We start from the raw sequence: 10,215 nt of genomic DNA, 5'->3' as shown, positions 1-10,215 counted from the left end.
ATGGTGAGACCATGGTGAGACCATGGTGAGGCAGCTGTGGCCCTGCAGCCCACTGAGGTCCCAGGGGATGCAGAGATCCACCTGCAGTCACTAGAGGAGACCCACGCTGGAGTAGATGGATGCCTGAAGGGAAGCCATAACTCCATTGGAAGCCTTTGTTGGAGCAGGTTTACTGTCAGGAATTGTGACCCCCATGAGGCACCCCTGCTGCAGCAGCCTGTTGCTGAAGGACTGCACCTTGTGGAAAGTACACATGCTGGAGCAGAACTGCAGCCTATGGGAAGGACTCAGGTTGTGGAGAACTTTCTCCAGTGGGAGGTATCACAAGGTGGAGCAGGGGAAAATTGTGAGGAGTACTCCCCCAGTGTACTGAAGAGAGAGCAGTGGAAACAACATGATAAACTGCCTGCAGCCTCCATTCCCTATCCTCCTGCTCTTCATGGAGAGGAGGAGGTAGAGAATTCTGGAGTAAAGTTGAGGCCAGAGAGAAGGGAAGGGTTGTTGGAAGGTGTTTTAAGATTTATTTGTCTCACTAACATGTTCTGTTTTGATTTGTATTGTATTGAACTTCTACAGATCAAGTCATTTTTTCCTGTGATGGTGAGTGGCCTATTCCTAGCCTTATCTCAACCTCTAAGCCTCTTATCATACTTTCTCTCTCCTGTCCAGCTGAGAAAGGGAGTGATAGAATGGCTTTGGTGGGCACTTGGCATCCTGTCAAGGTCAACCCACCACAGTAACATTAATGAGAGCTCCATTTGTACTTGGAGCTTGAGCAATTGCTGTAAGCAAAGATTTAATCATTAAATCTTAATTAATAATTTAGCTATTTTTCTTAATTCAGCTGCAATATAATTTAAGAAAACAAATATAAAATGGTATGCACTAATGCAAATACTCTGAAGGAAATCAACAGTAAAATCAATCACGGTAAAAATATGACAAGAATTAATGTGTTATAGTCATCCAGGGAGAATTTTAACTTTATGCTTGTATTTTCAGTGTGTGCATAGTGTATATTTAAGACAGCTGAATAAATTAAAAACAGTAATTAAATTAGTTATAGCTCTGCAAGAAATGAAAAATGCTGATATCAAAGCTAAAAATAGTCTATCACATGAGGATTTTTGATACATTTCAGTTGGGTTTTTTTGGGGAAACTCCAAACACCATAAAAATCCTTGAATTGGAGCCACACTCACTCAGAACTAGATAGCTGAATTGAGAAAGTGAACTCACTAGGCAGTTTCTTCAATTCCTGTTCAAAAACTAGAGAGGTAGAGGAATGTGATCTGAATAAAGTCAGAAAGAAATGGAAAAGTTCCAACACAAATATTAAGGCCAAGCTTTGCAGAAATTAAATAATAGACATCTAATGTTTATTTCAGTGACAATGAAAATTAAAACAGTTTGTGGGAAAACTGGCCACCTATTCAAGTACAAATGCTCAGGCATCTAAACCAGGAAATTTTTGTCATAATGATTTTATCCATCTTGGAAAACAAAAGAGAAACATGCTATGCCTAATTTTTCAGCATGGTTTTAAGAAGCAATATGTTTCAACAGAATTTTAGGCAATTTATACCAGTATTCCATCATGAAATTGTTGAGCAAGCATAGCAAAAGCCATTGCTGTCATTACCACAAAACCACTCACTAAAAATGAAAACCAGGCTTTGGAATGGCAGGTGTGTCATCTGCTACACAAAATGATCCAAGCTCATGATTGCTGATAAAAAGAAAACAAGAAATAGTTCTGCTCCTGACATTGTCTTATCTCTGAGAATGTACAAAGAAAAAAAAGTTACTGTAAAGTGTCTGTTCATGAAGTCAGTTAAATGGAACATATTAGGCTTTCTTTTTTACCTTAAAGGTCTGGAAGACTTTCTGTTAATCCCTGCCCTGTAACCAATTAACTGAATTCTAGAACATGGCAACCTTTCAAATACCAATTAACTTACTTCAACACTTTTTGTCCAGAGCAGACTCTGGGCTGGGACATTTAAAGTGTCTGTTTCCTTTTTTCATTTTTTCCTGGTCGGTTAACTTAATGCTCAAGGGATCGTTTGCTAGCCTTCTAATTAGCAGGCATGTTTCTTAGTTCTTATCAGTAATTGCTCATTAGTAGGCATAGATTTTTGTGCAAAAATAAGCCATTGTAACCTAATGAACAAAAGTCAGCCACATATCACAAGATTGCCAGAAAATAAAAACAGCCTGAGAGAAGTCAAAAAGTAAAGAGTCCTGACATTGAAATGCAGGCTAGGTTTTTTGCCACTTCTCTGCAGACCATTTGACACACTGAACAAGATTATCTATTTCTCACATTCCTTAGCATTTCATGAAAAATATTTTTTAAAAGCATCACATCATACATCTCTAACAAAGTGTGTAGTGTCAGTTCTTGAATCATCCCTAACCAACTCACCCTAGCACAGCTTCCCATTTTTTCCAATGGAAGCTCAATCTTGTGAAGCGTATCAAATGCCTACTGGTATCCCAAAGTTTTTCCCTTCTTTTCCAAGAACAAATAGGCAAATTAGTGAAAAGTACTTAGAAAAATCAGTGCTGCAGTCATTCTTCCAACAACTTTGACATGCCAGCATAGTGCTCTTCAAAAGAATACTAGTCGGGGGAAAAAAGAGTACAGCACCTTGTGTTCTTGCATTTCAGTGTCATGTCCAATAGCAGAATTGAATCATAAGTTATCTGAAAAATAGGCTAAAGTAATCACCTCAGTTTGTTTACCTGCAGCCCAGAGGCATGCTGAGTACCAAAGAGCCAGAGGCTCATTTTGGAGGTTTGACACTCTTTCTCCTAATGAATAATAGGGTTGTTACTTTCCCACCTACAAAACAACTCCTTGACTCAGCTTTGTGACTCAAGACTGGCCTGAGTCAGAAAATAATAATCTCTAATAATTCTACCTACATCTATAAAAAATAATTCTCTCATTTACAACAGAATATTTTGATGAAAACACCTAAATAATACTACTATACTTTCACTTAGAATTAGAAATAATGATTTTATGCATTAATAGAAGATGACATAGCAGTATTTACTATTACCTTAAGTATTCAAACAGTTCCTCCAAAAAGACAGTGGCTAGGTACTAGGTGTTTTGCAAACCAGTAATATATTTAAAAGACATAAAGAAAACGTGCTGGCTTGATAGTATTATTATGTAAACTCTCTTTTCTGCTTTACTCTGAATGTTAATGGCGCTGGCAATGCTTTCACTATCACCATGCCTTAGCTTCTGTGCCTGGAGAACTGACACAACACCCATCAAGCTATGAGTGTTTTTGAGATCCACAACCACTATTTATTATCATAGCTATTTTAGATCTAGACTAAATACACTACTCTTCTTTCAAACAATGCTCTACTTTCCATTCCTAAATTCTCTTCACTTCTTCCTCACCAATAACTATTTAAATACTTTGAAAATATAACTCAAGGAAACTATCAAACCAGTAAATGTTCTTGCTCTTGGATTCTCTAATTTTTATTAAAAAGTAAATGAGAATATATTATTCACAGACCATTTCAATGATGCATTTCACTGTGACTAGATTTATTGCTATTCATTACTTGCAGTATGGAAAAGGAGAAAACAATGATGATTCATACTCCTAAAATCATAGTTTAATAAAATTAACTTTTATTCTGTCAGGCAACTCTCTTTTTTTTTCTTTTTTTTTTTTGTGATGCAAATATTTTTAGTGAAAAAAGACTCTGTGTGTTTAGAATAATTTTTGCTATATTTTTTCAAGTGTTTTGAAATAATTACACCATTTAAAATGTGATTATGCATTTCAGAATAAATTAAGTACTCATTTACATTAAGAAATTAATAATTTTTAGTAATAATATAGTTAAACAGATTGAAATAGTGGAATTGTTAATAGTACATGGAATACCCATGTTTATTTCTGTTATGTATTTAGAAGGATGAAAATTGTATACTTGAGTCAAATGAAAAAGAAATACTTTTCAGGTCATCAATATGTAGAGTTTTCTAAAAAAAAAATTGTTTTAATTCAACAGAAGATATTATTTTCACAGAAAAGGTCTAAAAAATACAGTAAAGGGTCCTTTGTCTCCTTTGAGAATGACAAATCCTAGGAAGCACAGGAAGTCTGAAAGAACTGGAAAAACATCTGTTCTAAGAGAACAAATTACAAGACTCAAAGTCCAGTAGAAGAGTGGACCTACCAATATCATACAAAGAAATAAATCATATTACTACACAGATGTAAGAAGAATACAGTGAGTTTGACTTTATGGGAAACTTCCTCAAATGAGCTATTGTCATTTTGGGGGTATATATGACAAAGTTTTGTTACTTTGAAAAGTTTTGTAACATGAAAATGATGACAAAAATAATGCTGTTCGAGTTTGTCTGTCTCTGAGGCAGAGACCCTGGGAATTTCCTATCAGATTTTCAGGTTCCCAAACTCATCTGCATGAGGTTATTCTCAAGCAGAAAAATGAGGTTTAACTGAAATAAACATTCCTTGATCCTGAGCTGCATTCTTAAGAATTATAGAATCATTTAGTTTGGGAAAGATTTTTCAGATAATTGAGTCCAGTTGTAAAACTAATATTACCAGGTCCAACAGCAAGCCACATATCTAAGCACTTCATCTGCCTGTCTACATCTTCTAAACACCTCCAGGGATTATGACTCAAGCACTTTCCTGGGCAGTCTGATCCAGTGCTTCACAACACCTTCAGTGAAGAAATTTTTCCTAATATCCAATCCAAACCTCCTGTGGTACAACTTGAGGTTGTTTCCTCTTGTCCTGTCACTTGTTTCCTGGGAAGGAATAGGGTAGGTCTGTCTCAAAGGTTAAGTAGGTCTACCTATCCCAAAGATCTAAAATCAAAGGCTCCAGCCTCAGCACTTTGTGTACACTTCCAATGTCTTCAGCCCAGGTGCTAATATATTAGACAGTTTTCTTAGTCTTATAGTTCTTTAATCAGAAAATTTCCCTAAAGCTCTTCTTCTTTATCTCTAGCAACTATTCTTCTGACAGCATATTTTTGCAAAATTGTCTGCAGACAGGAACATGCTCAGCAATGAAACATCATGCCAAAAGCAGGAAAAAAAATAACTGAAGCAAGTTATTCGAAGTCACGATGGTATAGTTTTGAATTTCGGATCTGTTCCTACAGGAGTTTATGCCAAAAGTACTGCATCCTCTGCTGCACATAAATTGAAAAGCCTGTAGGTATACAGACCTAGGTTTTGTGGGCTTCAGTAAGGCAAGACTACTTCACATCAGCTTCATGATACATTGTCAGTTGTGTAGGAGGACCTCATTCAATAATAATCTCAAATCCTGTGGAATTCATAACTAAGCTACATACTTGTCAGAATGTTCCAAAAATGTTAGTACAAGATTTAGTCTGTTAATGATACTTGAAAAATCAAGAAACAAAGGCTCACCCATGCTTGCATTAATTGTATAGTAGCTGTTGTTATTAAGAAAAGAGTTTGCTATTATCTGTAGTTCTGTGAAGTGTACTCGCCTCTGCATGAGAAGGAAGTTGAGATGCACATGTGCAAAAAAGTAAAGTTCTTAACATGGAAAAAAGCTTCTTCCATCCCATTGCCTCAAGAAAAGACTTATGTGGCATCACATATATTGAATCTTTGAGGATAAGTGAAAGCTTTGAAACAATTACTTACTTATTGCTGTAAATGCACCTTTATGTCAGGGACATACAAGAGGAAGCTGACAAAATATTCATGTTAAGATTTTTCTTCCAGATCCTGAAACAAGTGACTTTATTGCCAGAAGTACTAGGATGAAGTCCTTTCACCGATCTCATCCAACTTCTCGAAATAAAACTATATTAATTTGTAAATTTTTTTCCAATAAATATGCTAAAATAGGGTTATAACATTACAAGCATATTGCAAAATGTTGGAACCCCCTGATAATGGAGTTTTATTTTAAGATATAGCCACAGCAAAGTAGTTTACAGAAGTCTTTTTTTTTTCCCAAAAGGGAAATCCCTATTTTTTAATGAGATTCCATTTGCAACTCTGAGTATAAAGCTTTACCCATGTGTCTTTACCTCCTATTTTTCCACTCCAAGAATCAGAGTTATTTAGCAGGTCATATGATTACTTAGGCATATACACTAAAATACAGATTTGGCCTCTCTGTATTTCCAGTATATAATTTGAAATTTTTCAGATTAGATATTGCCTCAACTGACATTGCGAAATGTGAACTCCATGAATTGTAACTTGTCCATTTATACACCCCTCTGCCTCTTCTGCCCAGCCTATCCTTCCTGAACAGCCTGTAGCCATATAGCAGAGCACTCCAGTCAAGGGACTCATCCCACCAGGTTTCCTTTATGCCAGTTATGTCAAATATTTGAGACTGGGCCAAAGCTTATGTACACTCTTATGTCCTCAGAAATGCAAATTAAAACACATTAACCTCAATATCACTGAAATAAGTTTGGTCTTTTTTTTACTATACATGCTACCCTTGTTCATTTTTACCATCCTTCGACCACACAAGTATTGGTTGACTCAGTTTTTCAGGATATTCATATAGCTGAAAGAATTGCAATTTCCTTGTTGCCACAACTAAAGAATAATTTTTGCAGAAAATTTCCACTACCAGCATAAGAAATTAGCATATTCTAGGGAAGTCTGAATGAAGGAAAAATATGTAAAAAAATCTTCCTTCCAGCAAGAAAGGATAGATGAGGCTAGTTCCATGATTATTGATTATGTGCAAGACAAGCTCAGGAAACCTAGCTGCTGGGACAAAAGGAACATTACATGAGGAAAAGATACAGACTCATTTGTGTAAATGAGTTTTAACAGAATGTGTTTTGTGACTTACCCAGGAAAATGTTTGTCAAGCTGAAGAAAAAAGCATATAACCCACCAGTATCATGAGTCCAAAATGCTCTTTTTTAATCTTCTGAGACTACAGGTTTTTCAGAGGCTGAGGTCTGGTTTAACCTGTCACCTTATCTTCTCTCTGCAAGTGGAGCTGAATAACACACTAATCTTCCTAACTTGTACAGAAAACAAATTTTAAAGAAACAAGAGTGATATTGAAATATCCCGTCCTTTAAAAAAAGCTACAGAAAAGAGTGTTCTAATAACTTAGAACACATGTTCTAATAACTTAGGACAAATTATCAGTTTGAATAGAGATCTCTAGCAGCACCAAGAGAGAAAAACAATAATTTCTGATCTAAATGTAATCCAGCTAAGCCATATCTACTCTTGCTTTTATGATTTTCTAGAAACTTGCAATTTAAATACACTTTCATAAAGTTTTAGAATTTTATAAAATTTACCAGACTTTAAATACCAAGGAACAACAAATTTTAGGCAAACAGATTAATATCTAGCACTAACTCACTTGAAAGGTTTCATTTTCTTAAAGAAAAATATATCAGAGATAGTTGAATTAAACAAAATAACTGAGTATAATCATCTGTAATAAAGCAATTATTCTTTGTTGTACTTAAATAAGCATTCCTTAAAGACGTTATACTGCTCTTGGCTGGGGCAGAGTTAGTTTTCTTCCCAGTGACTGGCATGGGGCTGTGCTTTGGATTTGTGCTGAACAAATCCAGGGCTGACAATACAGGGATGTTTTTGTTATTGCTGAGCAGAGCTCACACAGAGCCAAGGCCTTTTCTGCTCCTCCTGCTGCCATGGGGGTCTGGGAGGGGACTGGGGGTGCCTGGGGGGCTGGGAGGAGACACAGCCAGGACAGGTGACCCCAGCTGAGCAAAGGGATGTTCCAGACCAGGTGGCACCATGCTCACTATGTAAAGTGGGGGAAGAAGGAAGAAGGGAGGACATTTGGAGTGAGGAGTTTGTCTTCCCAAGCTACCACTATGTGTGTATGGGCCTTTCTCTCCTGGGGACAGCTGAACTGCCTGCCTACAGGAAGAAGTGAATTCTTTCCTTGCTTTTCTTTGCTTGTGTGTGAAGTTTTAGTGCTCCCTATTAAGCTGTCTTTATTTCAACCCATTCATTTTCCAGCTTTTACCCCTCCAATTCCATTTTCCATCCTGCTGGTGAGGGAGTGAGCAAGCAACTGCATTGTACTTGTTTGCTGGCTAAGGTTACACAATGACAAACACTAAACTACAAGTGGAGAAATTGGACCCAAAAGCTTCTATATATCAAAATTTTATTTTTCAAGTTTTCCAAGGTATTATTTTAATATGATCTTTTAATGGTCAAGGATCTGACCTGTCTTAAAGTAATCCAGATCCACCTGTCTTAAAGCTATGGTTTAAATGGGAAAACAACTCTATCCTTCTTGTTGGGGTATACTTCTTGCATTTCAAGCTGTTTCTAAGTCAACTTCATAAGCAGGGCATTACTAAACTTGACTATATATAGATTTGGAGTCATGACTGTTGCTTTAAGAGAATGTTAATATGCAGTTCACTTTACCAGGAAACAGTACAAGATAAATATGCCTGTATTTTACACTAACAAGAAATAAATTACAGAAGCTGCTGAAATCTTCATAATGTACTTTGAAATTGGAACCCAAGGTACAGAACACATATCCTTTTAGTTCAGCAAGATTAAACTACTACATGAACAAGACCTTTAGTTATCACTAGTTTACTATTGTTGGCTTAAATTTTACTAAGGTGTTCTGTTTAGTAACAGAATAGTAAGCAACCAATACCAGAAAGTTTTTATTCAGAACAAATAAATATTTTATTCTCTCTTCAGAATAAATAAATATATACAGTTTTAGTTCTGTAATTTAAAAAAATATTGTGAGCACCAGAGTTTCTAACCTTTTTTGACACAGGGAGAGATGGCCATACATTCCATATTAATTCTACTCCTACCCCAGTATCCTATCTGATGGCACTTTGGTTGTTCTGATGGTTAGGGAAACTTTGTTAGAAAAAGACCAAGACTAAAAGTGATCCACCTCCATCTCGCTAATATTCCTTCATTAAAAACAAGTTTAAGATATTCTTACATAGAGGTTTCATTTGGGCTGTTACATTTAGGACTAGAAACTTATAGTTAATTCTATTAATTTATGTGACTTTTTTCAACCTATTTATACAATTTCCTCTTACACTTTGCAATTTTTTTTTCTACATTTTCTGCAAAAAAAATACTCTTCATGGCTTTTAAATGCATGCAAGTTATTACTTTATTCTCTATGTCTTTCTGGACCATATCTAATATTTGACTTTTCACTGATGGCTATTGAGGTGATTTTTGCAGATGAACACGCACAATGTCCAACTCTATTCTGAGTTAAAATAGGTCATTAAAAAACCTTTACCAGATACTTATAGTAATTTTATATTTTCCATGTACATTTTTTGTTACTTGTCACAAAGTAGAATCTTTTGAAGTATCTTAGAATCATAAAACTACAGAATGATTTGAGTTGGAGGGAAACTTAAAGATAATCTCATTCCAGACCCCCTGCCATGGGCAGGGGAACCACCACTAGACCAGGTTACTCAGAGGCCCATCCAGCCTGGTCTTAAGACTCAAAATCAGTGGAATTATTAACTTCAGGAATTTAATTTTTTTCCCAGAAAATTAAGAACTAGCTTTGTGAGCTAGTGCATTTTTTCAGTGCATTACCTTGCAAATAGGTGTCTATAAAGTTCCCCAGTAAAGGTAATTGAGAACAGTCACTGACAAGGAATCTTTATTTGCACCTATTGGTTAAGACTAATTTTTAAAAGGAAGAAAACTACAAGGAAGGAGGATGCCCTATTTTATATCCTCAGGTCAAAAGGGAAATAGAATTCCTATAGTTTTATATAGGGAATACTTCGAATAATGTTGTTGCAGGAAGACAGGAAAATAAATTGCAATATATAGTGATTTATAAAAATATTGCAATTTCTTGCCATCAATAGCTGTCAAAGCATTTGTTGAAACATGAACTAGTAAGACCATCCTGCTGAAGTTAGATGTTTATATTCTATTAAGTAATAGTAATCAAAAACTTCTTATTGCATCTAATTGTAAAAATATAACTTGACAAATGCAAATGAAACAAAAGGCACACAACGAAAGCCATAATTTCAGAATGGTCCTCCTGTGTTTTTATGTCATGATTTCATAAAAAAAAAAGGCCTACACAAACTACTGTGTCAATAAAAGTATTTGGAAAGTTCTGCTAAAGACAAATTTGATAGTTAACAAGGCGC

Source organism: Agelaius tricolor, unplaced genomic scaffold, assembly GCF_023055355.1.
Source record: "Agelaius tricolor isolate 1412-34295 unplaced genomic scaffold, bAgeTri1.0.p SCAF_4, whole genome shotgun sequence".
Classification (NCBI taxonomy): Eukaryota; Metazoa; Chordata; class Aves; order Passeriformes; family Icteridae; genus Agelaius; species Agelaius tricolor.
The sequence above is the reverse complement of the archived record's forward strand: the minus strand, read 5'-3'. Positions refer to the sequence as shown.